The 22103-nt window shown below is 41.4% G+C and overlaps 1 protein-coding gene across 1 annotated transcript in view; it reads left to right on the forward strand.

Moving 5' to 3' along the window:
- Positions 1-22103, forward strand: part of LOC117448685 (transcription factor SOX-6-like) — a 149787-nt gene that overhangs the window by 15974 nt on the left and 111710 nt on the right. The window contains exon 2 of the mRNA XM_034086031.2: positions 4337-4406. The gene's annotated coding sequence lies outside the window, so the exon portion shown is untranslated. The remainder of the gene's footprint in view (positions 1-4336; positions 4407-22103) is intronic.

Genomic DNA, 22103 nt, shown 5'->3' on the forward strand with positions numbered 1-22103 from the left:
ATACACCTGAACATCAGCAGGAGAGGACTCTTTAAAGTAGAGACACTACATACTGATATACACCTGAACATCAGCAGGAGAGGACTCTTTAAAGTAGAGACACTACATACTGATATACACCTGAACATCAGCTGGAGAGGAGTCTTTAAAGTAGAGACACTACATACTGATATACACCTGAACATCAGCAGGAGAGGACTCTTTAAAGTAGAGACACTACATACTGATATACACCTGAACATCAGCAGGAGAGGACTCTTTAAAGTAGAGACACTACATACTGATATACACCTGAACATCAGCAGGAGAGGACTCTTTAAAGTAGAGACACTACATACTGATATACACCTGAACATCAGCAGGAGAGGACTCTTTAAAGTAGAGACACTACATACTGATATACACCTGAACATCAGCAGGAGAGGACTCTTTAAAGTAGAGACACTACATACTGATATACACCTGAACATCAGCAGGAGAGGACTCTTTAAAGTAGAGACACTACATACTGATATACACCTGAACATCAGCAGGAGAGGACTCTTTAAAGTAGAGACACTACATACTGATATACACCTGAACATCAGCAGGAGAGGACTCTTTAAAGTAGAGACACTACATACTGATATACACCTGAACATCAGCAGGAGAGGACTCTTTAAAGTAGAGACACTACATACTGATATACACCTGAACATCAGCAGGAGAGGACTCTTTAAAGTAGAGACACTACATACTGATATACACCTGAACATCAGCAGGAGAGGACTCTTTAAAGTAGAGACACTACATACTGATATACACCTGAACATCAGCAGGAGATGACTCTTTAAAGTAGAGACACTACATACTGATATACACCTGAACGTCAGCAGGAGAGGACTCTTTAAAGTAGAGACACTACATACTGATATACACCTGAACATCAGCAGGAGAGGACTCTTTAAAGTAGAGACACTACATACTGATATACACCTGAACATCAGCAGGAGAGGACTCTTTAAAGTAAAGACACTACATACTGATATACACCTGAACATCAGCAGGAGATGACTATTTAAAGTAGAGACACTACATACTGATATACACCTGAACATCAGCAGGAGAGGACTCTTTAAAGTAGAGACACTACACACTGATATACACCTGAACATCAGCAGGAGAGGACTCTTTAAAGTAGAGACACTACATACTGATATACACCTGAACATCAGCAGGAGAGCACTCTTTAAAGTAGAGACACTACACACTGATATACACCTGAACATCAGCAGGAGAGGACTCTTTAAAGTAGAGACACTACATACTGATATACACCCTGAACATCAGCAGGAGAGGACTCTTAAAGTAGAGACACTACATACTGATATACACCTGAACATCAGCAGGAGAGGACTCTTTAAAGTAGAGACACTACATACTGATATACACCTGAACATCAGCAGGAGAGCACTCTTTAAAGTAGAGACACTACACACTGATATACACCTGAACATCAGCAGGAGAGGACTCTTTAAAGTAGAGACACTACATACTGATATACACCTGAACATCAGCAGGAGAGTACTCTTTAAAGTAGAGACACTACATACTGATATGAACTATATCGATATAGCTGGGTGATAATAGGAGGATGCAAAATGATAAACAAATAAACAGACGCATCACAAGGCCTGCAAAACATGGCCTGCAGTCCTGTGAGAGTCGACGTGTGCTATCAGCTCATCGTTTAGGGGTCAAGTGAATCTCTTTCTGGTCTGACTGGCCATATGATTGGTTGGAACCGTTCTCCGTGTGCTATGGCGCAGACGTGGAAGTGGCAGCGCAGAGCCGCATGTGGTGCTAAGCTCATTGAGAGGGCTTCTGTCTCATAGAGATGCATTGTTCTGACTCCAGTGTGCTCGCGGCTGCACAAGTGGCATTGACAGCTGCAACAAGACAACATTCGGGTCTGTGCACATTTTGTTGCGTGAATGCGTGCATTCATTGTGCAGGTGCAGGCAGACGTTTCCAAAGCAATAAATTGTGTCTTCTCGTGGTGCAGCATATCTGTTACCTCTCCATGTCCCGGCCCTGCTGCAGCCAGAAGGAGTACAGTAGTACATGTGCCGTGTTCAGCAGTGGGCCAAAGAGGTAGCTGTTACTTCCTGCAGTTGTCAGGAGGAACATTGAATGTCAGCTCCCTTGTCTCGGCTTTCCGAAGCCACATGTAGGAGCTTGAAAATGTCCAGTGGCAGGAATTTAAATGTATATTCATGAACTCCACTGCCACACCTTCGATAACTGCACTTTAGTCAAACCCCTGCACACACACTTAGTACGTCTTCTCTGCATCTCAATTAGACTTATTAACAAAGCGCATGTTTAATTGTGTGAATGTACAGTATTTACATATATGTGCATGGATACAGAAGTGCACGGGCTGTTATGTGCAGAATTCATGTAGTGTAAATGCTGCACTCGAGGCTGTTGCTCAGTGTGTGTGTGTGTGTGTGTGTGTGTGTGTGTGTGTGTGTGTGTGTGTGTGTGTGTGTGTGTGTGTGAGAGCGTCTGTGTTTTGCGACAGCTCCTCCACTGGGCAGCCAGCTGTCTCTCTGATTACCCAGCATCCTCCAGGTGTCAGATCTGCCATCTGCAGATGAGTGGCGGGGCGTGTGGAGCGGAGGAATGGAGGGGAGAAAGGGGGGTAAACCCCAAAAATACAAATAAAGGGAAAGAGAATAACTGGTTCTGCAGAAATCCAGAGCGTGTTCAGGCGGGTCAGTCGATTGGAAACGTGGCTTTAAGAGTCCTTCGCTTTTCAGGGTTTATTGCTTCTTCTGCAAAAAAGCAGTTGCATCCAACAGAAGTGTTTACAGCGGTGTTTCTCGCAAGTGTGTTTTTGCCGACTATTTGTTATCGTTATTATTATTATTATTATCATCATCACAAGAGTACAAACCTTTGAGTTTTTCTCGTCAGAATTGCCCTTAATTGTGCCCTGAGAGGAAAAAGAGAGATCCAAGAGAGAATCATTTGCTTGATTAAAGACGTGAATAAAATATCATACAGTGTTTGCCTTTTATCTTCATTGTTCTCAATTAGCCTCAACTTGTGGAATCAAAGGCGTGTTTGTGTTGCGTGTGTGTGCGTGTGTGTGTGTGTGTGTGTGTGTGTGTGTGTGTGTGTGTGTGTGTGTGTGTGTGTGTGTGTGTGTGTGTGTGTGTGTGTGGTGTGTGTGTGTGTGTGTGTGTGTGTGTGTGTGTGGTGTGTGTGTGTGTGAGAGAGTGTGTGTGAACCCAGCCTCTCTCCTTAGGTCTCTCCTTAACCGGTTCATTTTTTTTCTTTAATTAGCAGCCTCCCATTCTCAATCTAGCTCCCGTCCTCTCTCAATTTGGAGCCCACTTTCCTGATCAAGGAACCTTCAAAGTGCTCCGTCAGCAGTTTGACCTCTTTGATGTTGTTGTCTGTTTTCTCTGACCCCTGCTTTAGCAAATCACTGTTTGTAGTATGCTCGTGTGTGCGTGCGAGGCTATAATAAAGCGGCCCAGGAAAAGATTAGCTGTCCATTTGATGACTTTTCTTTCCTCTCATTTGAATACATTTTTTGACTGTATTAGGAAAGATCACGACTTGAACGCTCCGCACAGGACGCTGTGTGTCGTGTGTCCGGCTTTGCGTGTGTGCCGTTGTTTGTGCAGTGTGAGAAACACACTGATGCTCTGTTGGCCTGCCGCGGGCTTCACACAGGACCTCTGTTCTGTGTGAACATCCACTGAACACGGGGACCTCAGGTGGGTTCCAGAGTGCGTCCAAAAACACTTTTCAATCCAAATGTTCATACTTTGTCAAACCTCAATTCGCTGGCGGGATGTGAAGAGTTTGGTCAGTGTTCATTAAAATGTGTCCTGATGCTAATGGCAACACACGCTCCCTTTAAAGGGTTGTTTAAGAAAGAAATGTTCCCACTTACCTCTGGTGGCGTGCCACGCAGACAGCTTCGGGTTGAGTCGCCCAGGATTTGAGGTCTCTGGGTTTTCTGCCGCTTATCCGATACAACGGAAGAGAAATTGGGAAATTGTAAATCCATTTGTGGTACTCACAAAAATCTCTTCCTTGAAACACAATCTGTTATGTGCTAAAAGGTACTTATACTTATAAGTTGACCATGAATGGAAATAAAAATATAATAAAAACGATCTTATCATACAAGACATGGCAAAACATTATATGTGTGTGAAATGTCCCTTTTTTGGTCTTGATGATGATGATGATGAAGATGAATACCATACTATACAAAACAAATGATCAAATAAATATTATAATAATCCTTTTCTTCTGTGTCTCTCTTCTCCAGGTGACGTTCATGCATTTTAAACTCATCCACAAGTGAGAAGAGGGTGTCGGAGTTGAAGTCTCTTATTCCTGTAAGTGTCCTTAATGAATTTCTCCGAATGATATGTAGTGATGACGCTGCCAGCTTGTGTTTGCTTCGGTGCCACTGCTTGGCACGTTGGATGATTGCCTCCACCACACGGCAGATAATAAGCTTTCATTGAGACCACATCATTGTTTCCGAGAAGCAGAAGGCACCCACGCCTACCGGTGTTTGAACACATCGCGCTGTTGTGTTATCAGAGCAAAGTGTGTGTGTTAGCGAAACTGTAGCTGACTGTGTATGTCCGCTGCCTCGCTCCCCTCCGTCGGCACATACAGAACGCTTTTGATTTGTCTCACAGCGAATGCAGACCTCCACTCGGGTTAGTATTCTGCCCTCAATAGCTGCTTTCACTCGAGTGAAGAAAGGGGTCTTTTAAAGACTCTCACAGGCATCACTCCAGGAACCTTTCAGCGCCCGGGACCTACAGTATGCCTTTTAATGGACTTTCTCTCTGTGAGCAATAAAGATTATATCTGGAGTCAAATAGTGCTGGAGGTAACACTAGCCCAAATTAAGCTGGTGAGGCCGCAGCGGCTGATCTTGATGGCTTCAGCAGAGGCAGGAGACGAACTGTATGAAGCGTACAGATGGGAGCGGTTGGCGAAAAGAGTGATCTGAGCATCTGGCTAATCCCCCTGTTTAAGAATACTTATTAAGGCCCTCTCTAGTGGCCCTTGAGCCGTGTCACTGCCGGGTCAACAAGTGGCCTCACTCGCAGCCCGCTCAGAGTGAAGAGACGAGCTTCAGTGTTCTGGTGTCGGCGATAATCTGCGTCCTGCTGTTTGGTTCGCGGAGCTCGGTTTCAAAGGCTCGATTTATGGCTCGTGTAAATCGTGATGTATCACAATGAACAGTGAGTTATGGTTCCCACACTGGCTGTCGAGACTCTTATTAAGGAGTCACTTTGATGCAACCTGTGACAAGATGTAGCAAGGAGACCCAGTTATGCTTCCCCCCCCCCCTTTTTTTTCCCTTTCCTGTAGTTTTTATAGGTTTTAGTGCATGTAAACGGTCTGCAAAGGCTAATATCCCAATGTTCACGCCTTGATTTGACTCCCTTTTCTTCCATACCATAGTGACATCAGTATCTAACGCTCATACTTCGATTGGCCAACAAATTGTATGTGATATGCTAAGGGGCGGGACATCTCCAAGCTGTTGACCAAATACAACAGGCTGGGCTCTGGTTTCAGACGGAGGGTGAAAAGAGGTGCTGCAGCACAGACAGTATGAGAAAAAATAATTGTTGAACATTAAAGCATGTAAACATGTCACAGTAGAGGCAGATACTTTGATGCTTGGGAAGATGATATTCTATGACAGAATAATACAAACATCACAGTAATTATTACAGGCCACATGCGTTTATTTCTTCTGCCTAATTGCCGTGCGTTTTCAGAAAGGAATTGTGTGCTTATTGGGGAGAAGCGGACCACTTAGGACACTTTTAATTCCATCAAACTCCCTTAATTTCATCAGTTCATCTGGAAACTTGAAATCACATTATTGTTTCTTTTAACATGCAATTGCTTCTCCAATCTAATTACATGGCGGTAAGATGACAAGTGGACCCTCCTAACAAAATTACAGCCTTCATAGGGTCTACCGATCTTGTCGTGACAGGATGAATTGATGGTATCTTTGTTTTTAGCGGGTGGTGGTGTGTGTTTGAGGATTTGCAAAGTCGAAGCCTTGACATGTACTGTACATACTGTAGCTAATGGTTTTGATCAGAAGACGTAGGGTGTGTCTGAGTAATGTTTCAGATGATCTGACTACACTGGATACTTCACAACATCCGTCTTAAACATTGGTTACACTGTTTATCTGATGAGCGTGGAGAACTAAATCCAGAGTTGTATTTGTGCATTCAAATAAAAAGAGCTTGATAAGGAAAAGCGTGTGATACTTAAAAGGTGGGTAGGTAATTTTGGAGAAACCAGCTCGAGTGCGCTAGAATTTGAAAATACACAGCCGGAACAAATCTGCCACTTCCTTACAGAGCCCCTCCTCCAACACACACGAACGCGCACATTACCAATGAGGGCACGAGATAAGTTTGTGCCCAGATGGAAGGCTGACAGGCAGGTAGGCCATTCAGTTACTTTAGCCGGGCCGGCTCAGATGATTGGTCGTGCTTTTCACAGCGCCACGGCTTCCACAGATGACATTTTTTTATGGATTTTTTGTCAAAGCACTTCAGATATTCATTGCTATCGGGATGTCGAGAGCATTCCATGGAATATAACAAAAGGTGTATCTCGAGCCGGTTTCTCAAACTTACCTACCCCACCTTTAAGCATAACATTTGAATGTATGCTGAACCCAGGCCCGGTTCTACGGGGGTGCATAAGGGTCAGTTGAGTCGTTATGCATCCTCATTTGAAAAGTGAAAAAAAAAAAAAGTGAAAAAAATGACATATATAATAATAACAATAATAACAATAATAATAATAATAATAATAATAGTAATAATAATAATAATAAGAATTTAGTTGAAATAAAATAAATTGTAATTGTGGTTAAATAACATTGTCTGCTACATGAAAAGGGACTGGGAAGGCATGAATCAAGCAAAGAGCACATAGATCCATAGATCAGATTCAGGTCACCCTCAATGGGATTCACCTGCATAAATAAAGGTTTGAAATGAAATGAGATCCCTTCATTTTGCTCTCAAAGTGCACCAGATTGAGGCTTTTAACTTCAATATTTTAAAAAAACTTCCCGGGGAGCATGCCCCCGGACCCCCCTAGAGGAGGTGAGGACCCCCCTAGAAGGTGTTAGGTCCACTCCCCACTTATAAAAATAGCACTTTACCACTGCACCCTCTCTGATCTCAGATGCACCCTGAGCCATTTTGTTCTGGAACCGGGCCTGGCTGAACCTGTTGCTTCATATAGTCGTAAGTAGCAGTGAGAAAAAACGTTGAGAACAGATTTGAGCCGCTTCATGCATCATAACAGGCCTAGTTGCAGACCTCTGTTGTTACGCATGGTTGCTGTAATGGCAGTCATTTGCAAACAGTTAGAAAAGTGACCAGACAATGAGCAGCGGTGGGACTGATTTGCGCTAAGCTAATGAGCTAACGAATCCACTGATGTTACCTGTTTGGCTTCCCCCAAAAACAATGTCCTCCTCTGGGGAATTTACTTCAGCTCTGTATGTGAACTTCACTGCATTACAGACAAATCAGCGCTGCTAATGGGCAGCGTCTAACATCATTATGTGTAGTTTCTCAGTACTTTACCTTACGTTAACAGTGAGCCATTATGTCTTCTGGAGCTCGGACATTTCCTTAATTGATCCGATTTGTCCACACATATGAAATGTTCACTTTGGTTTACAGTGGAGCCTCTTTTAACGGTGGGAAAAGGGAGTGAGCTCCAGCGATCCGCTACGGCCACGCTCTGAGTCCCCGCTTTCGTTCATGCGTGCCAGGACTACATATGTTTGTGCCTTATGTATTTAGTTGTTTTCCAGGCTGTGTCAATTTATTTGTGTTTGTGCTTGCGTGCATGTTTATGTTTTGCACACTCATGCCTCATCAACATCCCGTCTGAGGCCCATCTGGTTTGTTTGATGGGGGCTGGTGCAGCGGCCCTCGGGTTCGGGGCCAGCAGCGGTTCCTCCCCACTTACACATAAATCCACGGTGCGAGGCCCTCTGCCAGAAACAGTATAGACCGACCCTCGTGGCTACTTCCCAAACCACCCAAGCTCATACCCCACTTTCTCTCTTCTATTGCCCTTGAAATGGGGCCTGCTCTAAATATTATCTCCCCCTGTGCTTTATCCCTCCGTTTATCCCTAAGTCGGCAGGGAGAAGAAAGGAGCCGTGGGGCTGAGTCACTTTTTCCTCTCTCTTCTCCTCTCTCCAAACCACAAGGCAGCGGCAGCGGCTTCCTGGAGATGAGCGCTTTTGTCTGTTGTGCGACCGCTGCGGCTTTAGGCAGATCCTCCTCTGATGAGGTAATGCACGGCTAGATGAGGAGGCGCAGTGAGAAAGGAGAGCTGCCTCTGCATCGATATGTTAACCTTTGATCTATCCAGGAAAAAAGGCTTCTTTATCAGGATGCATGCTCCTTTTGTAGTGATGGAAAAGTATTCAGATGCTTTACTTGTGTGAAAATACAAAAAGTCAAAGTCCTGCATTCAAAATGTCCCTTAGGTAAAAGTACCAAAGTATTACCAGCAAAAGTATAAAAAGTAATCATATTGACATTTCTAGATCAAATTGTTGCATCAAGTGGAATGTTGTTGCAGACATTCAAACTTCTTATGGGCTTTTTGTAGACTTATTTTTTAAAGATGCATTGTAGAAAGTAGCATCAATACATGAATACTCAACACATTTACTTAAAGGTGGGGTAGGTAATTTGTGCGCAAGAATTTGAAAATACACAACCGGAACAAATCTGCCACTTCCTCACAGAGCCCCTCCCCCAACACACACGAACGCGCACATGACCAATGAGGGCACGAGATAAGTTTGTGCCCAGATGGAAGGCTGACAGGCAGGTAGGCCATCCAGTTACTTTAGCCGGGCCGGCTCAGATGATTGGTCGTGCTTTTTACAGCGCCACGGCTTCCACTGATGACTTTTTTTATGGATTTGTTGTCAAAGCACTTCAGATATTCATTGCTATCGGGATGTTAAGAGCATTCCATGGAATATAACAACAAGTGTTTCTCGAGCCGGTTTCTCAAACGTACCCACCCCACCTTTAAGTACAGTACTTGAGTTAATGTACTTAGTCCCACCTCTGCTCCTTTTCAGCAACACCCTGCCCGGAGATTGACAATAATGTGCGTGCTTTGATGATTCAACATTTAAAGGAGGAGAAATCATTATTCCTTTGTGGAAAGATTTCCCAGGTGATCTTGTTTTCCGACCGTTTTGATAATAGGAAAAGTGTATACTTTCAGGGAATTATGCTGTCACTTAATTTAAGGGTGGAAATATGAGATCTGACGGTGGAGTTCAGAATGTTGGCAGGTTGGAAAAGAGGAAGGAGGAACAACCCTTTTTATATCGCTTGTGATATTAGTCGGGGTGTCAAACTTCCAAAAGCCTTTCTCTGCTTTGTTAAAACAGAAACTTCAAGAGGTGCGATAAGGAGTTGACGAATGGTCGAATGTTTAAGAACACAGTATCAAAATGACTCGGATACATCCTGTTGTCAGCGTGTCTTAACATTTTCCCTACTCTGCCGGTCTCGAGAGTATTCCTTCAACAGTGCTTGCTGACAAATTAGCTGATGAAAGAAAGGGTTGATGTCTTCAGTGCTTCAGAATAAAAAGCACACAGCCCAGGCCAGGCGGAGGCGCTGGCAGCGGAGAGAGGTGGAGGCTACGACACGGTGAATATGTAATACTGAAATTGGAGGAGAGTGGGGAAAAATTTAAGTGAGGGTAAATGAGTTTCTTGAACTCAGTTTTAACAGCGACAACAGACTGCAATGATGAGTTTTTGCACAGCCTACTATAAGGCAAAGGAACGAAATACATAAGACCATAATTCTTATACTGTAAGCCAGGGGTGTCGCACTCAATTTCATCCCGGGCCACATCAGCATTATGGTTGCACTCAAAGGGCCGGTTGTAATTTACATAAATATAAATATGTAAATATATAATATATATTAAATAATGTATTATATTACATTGTTGGCCCCGCATTGGATTATTATCAGATCTGGTAATATCTTCCTAAATAACTACGTCTGAAAGAAGAAGTCTAGGGCAAATAATTGAAAGTAAATATTCAACAATTACACCAATTGTATTGTATATTATATTTTTTGCAAGCTCTTGCGGGCCACATAAAATTAGCTCGCGGGCCGGTTTTGGCCCCCGGGCCTTGAGTTTGACACCCCTGCTGTAAGCGAATGCATTTACACTAGTTATTTTCTGAATGCTTCTCCAACTTTGAAGGAAATATTTCAAGATTTTATCAGAAGGTTCGAAGTCTGTTAGATTAGACAACATTTTGAAACAAATTTAAAAGGTCTTATTATGCTCATTTCCAGGCCTCTACATGTTTTCACGCTTTAATGTTCAAAAAGGGCTTCGTTATTCTCATACCGTCTGTGATGGGACCTCTTGACTGGAACATTGGGATGTTAGCCTATGCAGACCATTTACATGACAAACACCTATAACACACTACAGGAGGTGGACAACGCTAAAAAACACAACCACATGTGTACATTTCCAGATCTTGTCCTACACTGTTGTGAAATGAACATGTTATGAATTCTAAGCCAAGTTTTCACTCAGTTTTCTCCGTTGCCGATAACACATCTGACACGGTGTATCTCCTCGACACTGACAGTGTCTCCAACCGTTCTCTGTTTCTCGCCTCCTGCCGAGGAACACCACCGTACTCGCTGACATTCAGGACAATTGCTTCCTGTTTTAACTGTCACGGGTCACGGAGGTCAGAGGTCAGGGTCAATCTCAGCTGTTGTCCTCGGGGCTACAGGGGACGCCACCTGGTCCTTAGATCACGGCGATGCAGCACATTATTCTCTCCAAACAATACACCTCTCTTACATTCTTCAACATGCCATAGCTGGAGAAAAGGTGGCTTTCAGCCGTGTGCCCTCCTTCAACACTTCATTAGCCAACACAGGGTTCTAAACAGCTTGTGTTTAAACGCTTTGCAGGTTGAAAGTAGGGGTTTTAAGCACCACCTCTGCGACATTGTTTGCTGCAGCGCTAACACCTGTTTCTAAGAGACTTGTGGCGGCTTCCCTTTGGTGAACTACTTCCCCAGCTCTCTCCCAGACACCCTCCTAATTACAGTATTCTCATTACAGTAAGGATCCTCATTTTAAAGCTGCCATCAGCCAAAATTAACCAGCCTTAATGGCTGCTGATTGCATTCCTACACCGGCCACCCCCCCCCCCCCCCCCCTCTCCTCCTTTTTTTAGTGATCTGATCGTTTAAGTACATGCTAGCATAATTGAGGTCTCTTCCTTGATTAGATTTGTGCCAGCTTTGAACAAAGCCTGCTCGAAGTTAATCCAATGAGCTCCATTGTGGGGAGAGCGCGGGGACGACATCGCTCCTGGTTAGCTTCAAAACCAACCGAGCCGTCGAGCAATTAGAGGCTGCGCTGATAAAGAGGCCGGACAACCGACGCTAATGACGCAATGTTCCTCAGAGCTCACCAGATAACAAGTGGACAATTGAGCAGCAGTTCATAACATGAATCAACATATTACTTTAAGACGGCTTTTATAAAAGGCTTAGATACTTCAACAATTAAAATGCAACAATAATGCATCAAGCAACAAAGATTGTTTTATTGATGAAACATGACGCCTGTCTTACCTCGAGTTGTCACATTTAAAGAGTTTTAGATTTAATATAATTGATTCTTCCTAAATTCAAGTTCAACTTATAATAAAAGAAAAGATAAACATTAAAAGTATATGTAGACATATCAACAGTAGAACATATATATATATCATTAGAGTATCTAAATAATACACAATATGAAATAATGAACCAATCAGAATACTCTATAGTAAACACATACAAAATAATACAAATAATAATACATTTTATTTATCATTCGGTTCTTCAGGTGCTTAAAAGAGGCTTCACAAAGATTAAAAAAAGTGAAAATAAAATCAAGCTCTCACATCTTTTACTACAATTTACGAGAAAATATAGACGTATGCTTTTGTCGTAATGTTTTAATGTCAATATTCTGTACTTTTACACCGTTAACCAGGTGTATCTATCAGACCGGACCCACGGAGCGGCCCAGCTGGGGGGGGGGCGGTGACGCAGCCAAAGTCATCGGCTTTGGCTGCGTCCTCCACTGACACCTGCCGTCCATAATCACAGTTAGAGACTAAACCTGCCTCTGACCTGTAGCTGTGTTACTCACTCTATCCAATAATCTGCTCCTTTGTTCTGTCACCGGCAATTAGTCATGTACCAGGAGTCAGCCAGAGGAAAGTGTGTGTGTGTGTGTGTGTGTGTGTGTGTGTGTGTGTGTGTGTGTGTGTGTGTGTGTGTGGATACATGCCTTTGCTCACTGCTAACTACTGTATGTGCCTCAGACGTCGGTAGCATTGCTTCAGTGTGGTTGTGAACTAGGGCTTACAATAGTACTGAATATTTGGAGGATTGATTGGTTTGTCAAAGCAAAAGTGCTCAAAATATATTTCCTGCAGCGTAAATGGTAATACTTCCAGGTTTTCTTAACCCTTTATGATAGTAAATATCTACAGGACAAAACAAGCACATTCATGGAGTATTGGTTACTTAACATACTTAAAATAATTGGCAGAAGTGGCATTTGAACTTTAAAAAATGTGGGATTGAGTTTATGTTATGTTATATGTGTTAAATAATGTTAAAGTTCACTGTTTTCTGCAAATAGAGAATATGTTATGATCAAAGCACTATTATTAAAAGTCTAGGAAATCATGGTATAAACCGCAAAAACCTTAGAAGACGCAAGAAAAAGCACCTTCAAATTGATTTGTATATCTGATGTTATCTCCGTCTCTTTAAAGGCTCGTATATGTTATTCGACTTGGTCTAATTGATCTCCCTGTGTACAGAACAGTGTCTGGATTAGGAACAGGAAGGGACACGACTGTTCTCTCAGTCTGTGTCTGTAAACCCGCCTCTATTCCTAACAATAGGATTTCACACTCGCTATAAATAAGCCTGAGCAAGTTGGAGCTCACCTGTTCAAGCTGTGACTAATCCAGAACTATTTCTACAGTTCCCCTTGAGGTTCAATGATCCGGCCCATTAGGTGCCCGGGGAGGAGCAGGCGTGCCGGTATGTTGGAGGAAAACAGAGAGAAAGAAACAAATCATTTTAGCTGCACGCCAAGTTTGTGAGGAGGCGGTTTAGAAATAAAACGCTGTCTGTTGCATTTTTCAAGTTAAAGGGGGCCTCATAATACTTCATATGTGTATTTAGTGTCTCTATTGTGACCTGTCTCCATGCTTTAATGTTAAAAAAGCACCTATTTTCACCCTCTGTCTGAAACCAGAGCCCCGTCTGCTCTGATTGGTTAGCTGGCCGGCTCTGTTGTGATTGGCAACCGCTTAGAGATGTCCCGCCCCTTAGCCTATCATGCACACTTAGTTGAAGCACTAGCCAATAGAGTGTAACATAGTGATGTCACTATGTTCCTGAAGTAAACAAAGGAGTGCAAAGGAGGCGGAGAGGGAACTTTGTGATGTTAGCCTTCGTAGACCATTTACATGCACTAAAACCTACAGCACACACTACACGAAAGGGAAAGATAATGGGGCCTCTTTAAAGTAGAAACTCAACCGGAACCAGCAGAACATTGTATGTTGCACATACGGCATGGCACTCACATGAAAGAGTGTATACATACATCACCTTATCTTGGACCTGTGTTTACATGCGATTGTTGACAGAAGCTGATATGCAGCGCGATAAAATGCACTTTGATTTACGGGGGGAAACAATGGCGCATTATGTGAGCCAGGGACACTTAAGACTGGAGTAACTGTGATGTGAACACAAGCCAATTCTATGTGTTCAAGAGGGCAAGCAGCTCCACAGTGTGTTTGCTAAAGCCTTTGGATGAGGCTTCAAAATACTTGGCTAGCTTTCAAATCCCGGATCACTCTCTGATAATAGAGACGGATTTTTGATGCTGTTGCCAATTTGTCGTTATTAAGAGATTTGGATACGCAGTCAAAAGTGCTGCGTACAGGCATCCCCGAAGAAGGACTATACAAATGTAAATGATTTATCACATGGACGCTATTAATTTAACCTATGGAGTCGTGCTCAATAATGAATGTATATTGGCATATGACCCACACAGTAAACAGCATATCTCATAACTATGTATGAGATCTTGTAGTCAGCTAATATATGGCTGAAAGGCCCAGAGACAAGCCCAGGGTCTTAATAAATCAGCCATATCTAATGAACCTCCTAATTGTGATTTACAGCCCGCGATTGAGAAGAGAAATTGCTGAAAAAGAAAAGAGAGGGAGAGTATCCTCGTTCAGTTAAGCACGAAGCAACAAAAAAAAAAAGCTGCTTTATTAAAAACTGATTCTCCCTTCCAGCAACTGTGAAATTCTTGCGTGAGTCTCATGAGGGATTTTGTCAAGATATAATACTTACTGCGATACAAATCAGAACAGCTGGCCGAATAACCGTTACCCTCGCAGTCCAGCCAATAACAGAAAGGAGAGAGAGGGGATATTTATACATTCACTTAAAGCTGTAAGCCGCCCGTTCCCCTTTTCTTTTTAACTATAGCATTTATTCCCTGTGGTTTTAGTGGTCGAAGCTCTGTGACGTACGCGTCTTTGGTTTGGTTTCTCTGTATTTGTTACTATCACTCAACCAGGCATGGGGAGTAACTGATTATATGTATCAGGGTTATGTCATCAGGATACAAAAATAAGTAACTGTATTCCCTTAAAGTTACTTAAAAAAAAGACTATTTAAAAACTGAAAGAGGATATTGTGTTTGGGGGGCAGTGTGGAGAGAATTTGATTTTAGCCTTGGCAGACCATTTACATGCACTAAAACATATATAACACACTACAAGAAAGGGAAAACCCCCCAAAAGGTATATTGGGATCAATTTATCTATTTATTACAGATTTAAAAATACAGCACATTGCTTCTGAGCTGGAATATTGTTCTTAATAAAGACCTTCATCCCATTCAGAACCAAAAATGTAAAAGCTTTTATGAAGTACAATTGAACTTGTTCTGTTAATCCTGCTGTGTAATGTAAAGTGAAAACACAATTTATTTCAAAGAGTTATTGCCTGAGGTTTTCCACCCTGTACTTCAGTCATGTTGGACTGAACAACCCCACCTGAGTCTTTTATATATATATATTCGCCCTGATTCAAGGGCTTAAGTCCATGTGAAAAACGGCAGCTGTGATTGGCTGGATTAACACCCTACATGTTCGAAGCGAGGCCTTGTGCCCGTGAACAATATTCGCTGTGGGCCGGTATAAAGGACAATGGATACCTTGTGCAGCGACGAGAGGCTCTGACCTCGCAGCACACACCTCTCCACACTCCAGAATGCGACTATGTACATGTGTTTTCACAACTTGCTAATGTTCATATTTCACAGAGCGTGACTTATTCGCTTTCCTTGCTCCGTTTTTTCTCAGCTGGTATGATCTGCCAACAGAACCCCCTCTTAACATTGCTACCCTACATGTGTTTATTGAATATCGTCCACGGTATCAGGTGTATCCCATGGATAACTGTTTCAAATCACCCAGCCTGTTTCTCATAATACACACATGGAGCTAAACACACTCTGTAGCAAGTGGCTTCAGCCTGAGCAGGGGACAGGATTGGAAAGGAAAGGATTAGTCAGGATTGTGACAGCTCGACGTGCCGGGGGACATTGAAATGCCTCCGAACGCCAAACAAGACAACTGGAGAGGAGAGAAGAAGTCTTGACTGGTTCCTCTCTTCTCCTCTACCTCCCTTTTCACTGCAATCAAGTATTGTTATGTATCGTATAACTCAAACTCCTGTTTTACGTCTTGGGGATTTATTTGACTTATTAGTCATCGCATTTTCTCAAATTAAATTATATCAAGTTTTACATTATGACCAGAATCAGGCCTGACAGTTAATGGAAGATAAGAGACAGAAGGGTTTATTCTCAGATATCTCAGAATACATTAATCTGATTTCTTATTTGTTGTGTTTTTAAGCCTCAAAGTCGGTGACATGCCGTAAACGGGATATCTCAGAATGGCTTGAAGAGAATTTTTTTACATTTTGCACAAAATACCACTTTGACTAAAGAATTAACTGATTTCATTTTGGTGATTAAATAGTCAAAGATCAATGTTGTTACGATTCGGGAAAAGGTAGGACCCAGAAGCAGTTTAAAAAGGGAAGCGGGTTTCAAAATGTTACAAAAAGCGAGCTTTATTACAAAAAAACAAGCTGTTGACAATGAAAAATACTTAACAAAACCATGAATCCAAAGAGTAGGAAACACGAGGTAGCATCCAGAAAAAACTGACCGTGACAACATGAAGGGTGACAGGAAAGACAATGAACCGACATGGAACACAGGGGAAGACAAGGAGATACAAAGAAGGGTATATCACAGGACACGACACAGCTGGACAGGGGAGGCAGAAACACAAGGGCAACAGGTGAACACAATCAGACAATCAGACACAGGAAGGAAGACCAGACATAGGGAGAACAGAATGTCAACATAAAATCATGACAAGACAGACAACTAAGATGTGACAGAAAACTAGGATTGTGACAAATGTCGCCTCACGTCGATCTCATTCTAGTAAATTCGATATCTCAGGATTGAGGGAATTTGTTCAAATCTGGCCCAAATGTCCACGTAGACCAAATAATGAACTGATTAAAATCTGATTATCAAAGGTCAAAGTCACTCTGATCTCAGAAAACAAGTTGATGGCTAAACTTCAATAATTCATATGATGAATGAAAAACTTCTCAGTCATTTCTTAAAGGTTACAATTATGATGTTTTCTAATTTTGAACGAACTATGGAGGCATGCAACCACAATGTAATAGTTTACTGTTTTTTTCTTTGAGGTTAAGTTTTTTTCCTTGTCAGTTCTTGGCCCATTTGTCTTAACACAAAATGACATTGAAATTGATAAAGGTTAAAAGAACATAAACACTCAAAATCTTCAAAATAATTGTTTATATAAGCAATAAATATTGTATCGTTGTTTATATGATTCATCATTGAGGAATAGATATACAAACCCATGACATTATCAATGCCATATCTCAGATTGTAAACCACCAGTAATACTTTTGTTTGTATTCAACAATTTCAATGTATACTGTTATACTCACTCTATGACCATCTGGACAGGAATGTCAATTGAACGCCTGACGTGTTGAAAAATCTAAAAACATTCCTACGCATCTCCTCTTTTCCCCCTGACATGTTTGTATATGTGCCGGAGCTACACCCTGCCAACATGAGTATCAATTAAACTCTGTGTAGTGAGCACAGTTGACTCGTTAGAACAGTCTGTACACATTACCCATTCAGCCCGGTCAATAATTGAAAACAAATATGTTGCCTCGACCGACCGAAAGTAGCATGCCTCTGAATAATGCAGCCATTTCATGCTAACAAAGCTGAGGAAATCCTCAAAGCTCTTTCTTAGATAGGGAACAAAGCTCATTGTCAGAGGATAGAGAGGCAACTGGGATTACAATGGGGGCATCTAGTGAAACGATTTGTCAGTCCTAATCTGGGATTAGCAGGCTTTCGCGCCTCCTGGGCGCTCTAAAAGCCACCTGTTTGGACACCCTGCAGATGATGTGACACTCCAGAGCTCCTTGTTTGATTGTAATTTATTTTGTTTACATCAAAGTTTTAAATGAGTTTGTTTTTCCATCATGAGTGTGCCATCTAACATTTATATCAATTCACAAATGGAGTTTAAGAATACACCATATTGAAAAGTTATGTTCTTATAGTTTTAGTTGTCTTTTGTTTTTAAGCAAGGCGTCTAGTCCATCGACCGTCATGATGGCTCTGCGCACAAAACTAAAAATATTTGATTTCATGATTATTGTTTTACTGTAAGTAATACAATGGCATGGTATGTGATGCCTTGGCTTTTATTATCTCTGTCGCCAGTTCAAAACTTTATTTTTTGTTCTAACACTTTTGCTTTGTGAGGCTTGACAGATTTACCCAATATATTATACTCCTTACTTGAATACTATAGACATATCACATAAACAATTAAATAATTGTTATACACTTGTATACAAGAGAGATGTTGTCCTTCCGTGCCATCATGTCCTATCAGTTCAAAATGTACTGAATTATAAATGTCTACCAGGGATGAACAAATTACATAAATCAACAAAATGGACAAACAGTAAACATGTATGTCTGATGATTGTTTTGTAGCTGCTGTTAGACCCTTGAGTCCTGTAATGACTTATTGAAGCTCACTTTTCTGCTGCTTGCCTCAGGGCTAATGCAATCACTCTGAAGAATGTGTGAGGGCAGCTGTCGTGTCGCCACGGCTTCTATCATGACTTTCTACCGTTGATGTCACCCTGAAATAGACTCTACTGCCAATGATACTTTTGAAACTTAACCCTTTGGAAAATTAACCTACTTTGATTGCTTAATGTGCTTAATTTCATTGACGTAAACCCACGGTAATCTTATTTGCATTCCTTTGGGTTTAAAAATATTTAGCTGCAGCTTCTTTTTTAGACAATTATAGGGCGGGATATCTTTATGTAAGGAAGGATGATTTCAAAAACAGTTCATCGTTGGGAACTACATAGTTTCATATGCTTAACATAATTGGATTTCCCCATGTTTACAGCTTCTGTCAACTATACTGTATGTAGAGGCTTAAAACGTGTGTAACAAGCTTATTTGTGCATCACAGTGGCATTATGTTCGAGGTAAAGGTAACCGGTGTAATAGTAAAGATAGTGGCCTGAAGTAAGAGGACATGTGGTGGTTCGCTGGTAAAAAGAGTATTACCGGCTTCAAGGTGTTTGTCAAATGGCAGGCTTTTGCACTTTAAGCTGATATGGATCAGAGGGGAAAAGCTGTGAGGGGAAAGAGAGAAGATAAAGGGAGGGGAAGCAGATTGAGCGAATAGAGAGTCCAGTATAGAGGGTTTAATGTTTGCTTTCCTATAGTGTGTTTTAAAGGTTTTTGTGCATGTAAATGGTCTACAAAGACAAAAATGCCGAAGTTGCCTCCACACTCCTGCCTGAAACGCCTCAATTTGACTCCTTTGTTTACTTCAGGTTTAACTTTAATATGTTTACTGAGGGGTTAGTAATCAAACCTCTCACCTTTTTGTTTATAGATGTGAAATGATCCCCTATGCCACAGTCTCAATACATCATATTGATGCAGAGTCTTGAAGCTGCTGCTGATTTGTGAATACAGTTATGTCAACTTTTGTGTACAAACAGTTATTTGTGGGGTTCCTCAGGGCTCTAGTCTTAGTCCTCTGCTATTTTTACTGGTTCTGTTTTCCACCTACATTTTTGCTTGTGGGTTAAGTAAATTCCAACTGTAGTATTTCTCTTTATTATCATCATGAGGATATAGAAATTTGACCACAAATCTATTACAACTCTCCTCTGTCGACTCACTAGAAACCTAAAGCAATAATTGGCAAAGTTTGATTTGATTTATTTTGCAATAAGAAAGATACAAGTCTTTGGAGTTGTTTCTACTTGCAATTTCATTTGGGTCTGAAAGAGTTTGAAATGTTAAAGACCCACCACCAGTTAAAAGGAGTAAAGAAACAGCTTGATTTGAAAGTCAAATGTTTTCAAAAGGCTAAATAAATGTTATTGTCTGTAATTCTGTTTTGCTTGTTATGCTTTAACAAGTACTTTGTGATTTTTGGGTAGAATTCGTCCATTTATATAATGCCGTAGCTACCTGGACAATGTGGTCTACTCTACGGACCACAAGACAAAATGTTCACACTGACCAGGTCTTCCAACTACCTTGGGCGGGAGGTAATAGACAAACAGTCCCTTTGAGCCACCAAGTGTTTACTTTGGTCTTCAATGGTTTTTCAATGGTTTACTCTGTATCGTTGCCATGAATCAGATAAATGCATATGTGTACTGTATTTGTGTTAGCTAGGGGTGTGTTCGCGTGCCAGGAAAAATAACAAGCACAAGGGAGGGTGTTGGTCAATAAGGGCACTCCTGGATTTCTTGGGGTGTGCGGTTTTGGTCCGTGTCCGTGAACAGAGACCCGGCACAGTGTTGTGTGTTTACGCCCGCCGTACAAATGACGCATTCATCGTTTTTTAACTGTGTTCATTCTTTGGATTTGATTCAGATTTTCCATCAGTGGGGGTAATGGAGATTTTGAATCCCAATATTTGCTCCATTTGTCCATCTGATGAGAGATGAAATCCTTAAATTGCAATGTGTTTTTTTTGTTATTGAAATACGCACTACACAGACACAGGATACAGTAAATATATCTCTACAGAATGTCATATGTTTTAGTAATTTTGTATTTGAAGATAATTATTTCAAAAGAAACTAATTTACAATTGTTGAAGAGATGTACACACTACTTCACCTTTTAGACAACTTTAGATATTTCTTGATATTCATACAGGAGCAACACAAAACTGATTACCTACAAAACGTCATAGCCTATGACATCAACTATTGATGACCCAATAATAATAATAATATATTTTATACGGAGGCGCCATTTAAGACACTAAAGGGCACCTTACAATGCATGAAATAAGTGCTCTATAGGTAAAGAAAACAGCTTTTAATCACCATTTTTCAATAGATAAAAAAGGATATATTACAGTGTGGCTTTACCAATTGACTCCTTTATTGTGACATGTTTTAATTAAACAGTGCGGTCAGAACTGAGATATATTCTCTTATGATCTAGTGTTCAGTATTCAGTAGTATTCAGTGATAGGGACAGTTGAATATAGCGCCAAACAAATTACATTCAAAACATGTGACTTTTATGAGTTCAATATGTTTGGATTTAGATGTTTAAAGTATAATTTAGACATTTTCTTAATAAAATAACCCAATTACATTATACGGCCTGCACTGTGCCAGGACAAAGCAGACTAATATTAAAGATGTTCTTATTTTCTCATCAAAACTGCAGTTTATTTTCACTAAAATAACTCGGTTCAATAAGAGTTCAATCAGTTTTACTCTCTACTCCGCCTGAATGCCTCCTCTGAGTGCCTTGTGGTTGTAAATTATTTCTTCCGAGGTAAAATGCAAAGAGCTCTCCAGTGTAACACACTGATGGTCACACAATAACTTCTGTTTACCTGAGAATTTGGTTGTGACAGCTGATTGATGTAACCCAACCATCGCACACAGCCTTCTCCTTATCTCCCTTCATTGTTGCACTTAAGTCATGAAAAGGTCAAAAGAATACCTGAAGTCGAAAGCGATAAGCGCTTGAAGTTTTGAAATAGAGCAGCTACTTGTTGGCTCGTCCTGATGAAACAGAGCCTCGTCTTACAGTGAAATCCAAGTTAATGGCTTGGAATTGGCTTGCTATTCTTGCTATTAGGGCATTGACGAAATTGGGCTGGTTTTGGGGGGTAACTGGCGTTGCTATTGAACGTTTTCTATTTTGGACCAACGAGGGAATCACCGGGAGAAAACAGAGCAGCATGTGTGTGTTCACATTCCTGATGTCTGACCTATGACAGTGCCCTCTGTGTGCTGCACTCTGCGATGATCTAATGAGAGTCCAGACAGACCCAAGATTTAGGAGCCGTTCTTATGCAAGGCGAATTCTTTTCCAGTTTTTTTTCCATTTATTTATCCAGGACAAGTAACAGAGCACACATGTTCCTTTTAGCAATGATCTGCCTCTTAGTCGCACCTGGGAGTCGCCCGATACAATCACAGACTCTCACTGAGGGCCACCAAACAACTCCAATAAGGCTTTAAAGACGTGAGCACCGAGGAAGGGGGTCTAATGATAGACCCTATCAAGTTGCATTGTGGGATATGTACGATACAGCATTTGTTTTAGCTCGATCTATTCAAGAGACTAGAGGTCAGGATATCTAAATCCAGAGCAAATTAAGTGGATTATTTCTTTAAAGGCTGATTTCTTAAGTGTTGTTCTTAA

Source organism: Pseudochaenichthys georgianus, chromosome 6 (genome assembly GCF_902827115.2).
Source record: "Pseudochaenichthys georgianus chromosome 6, fPseGeo1.2, whole genome shotgun sequence".
NCBI classification, from domain to species: Eukaryota; Metazoa; Chordata; class Actinopteri; order Perciformes; family Channichthyidae; genus Pseudochaenichthys; species Pseudochaenichthys georgianus.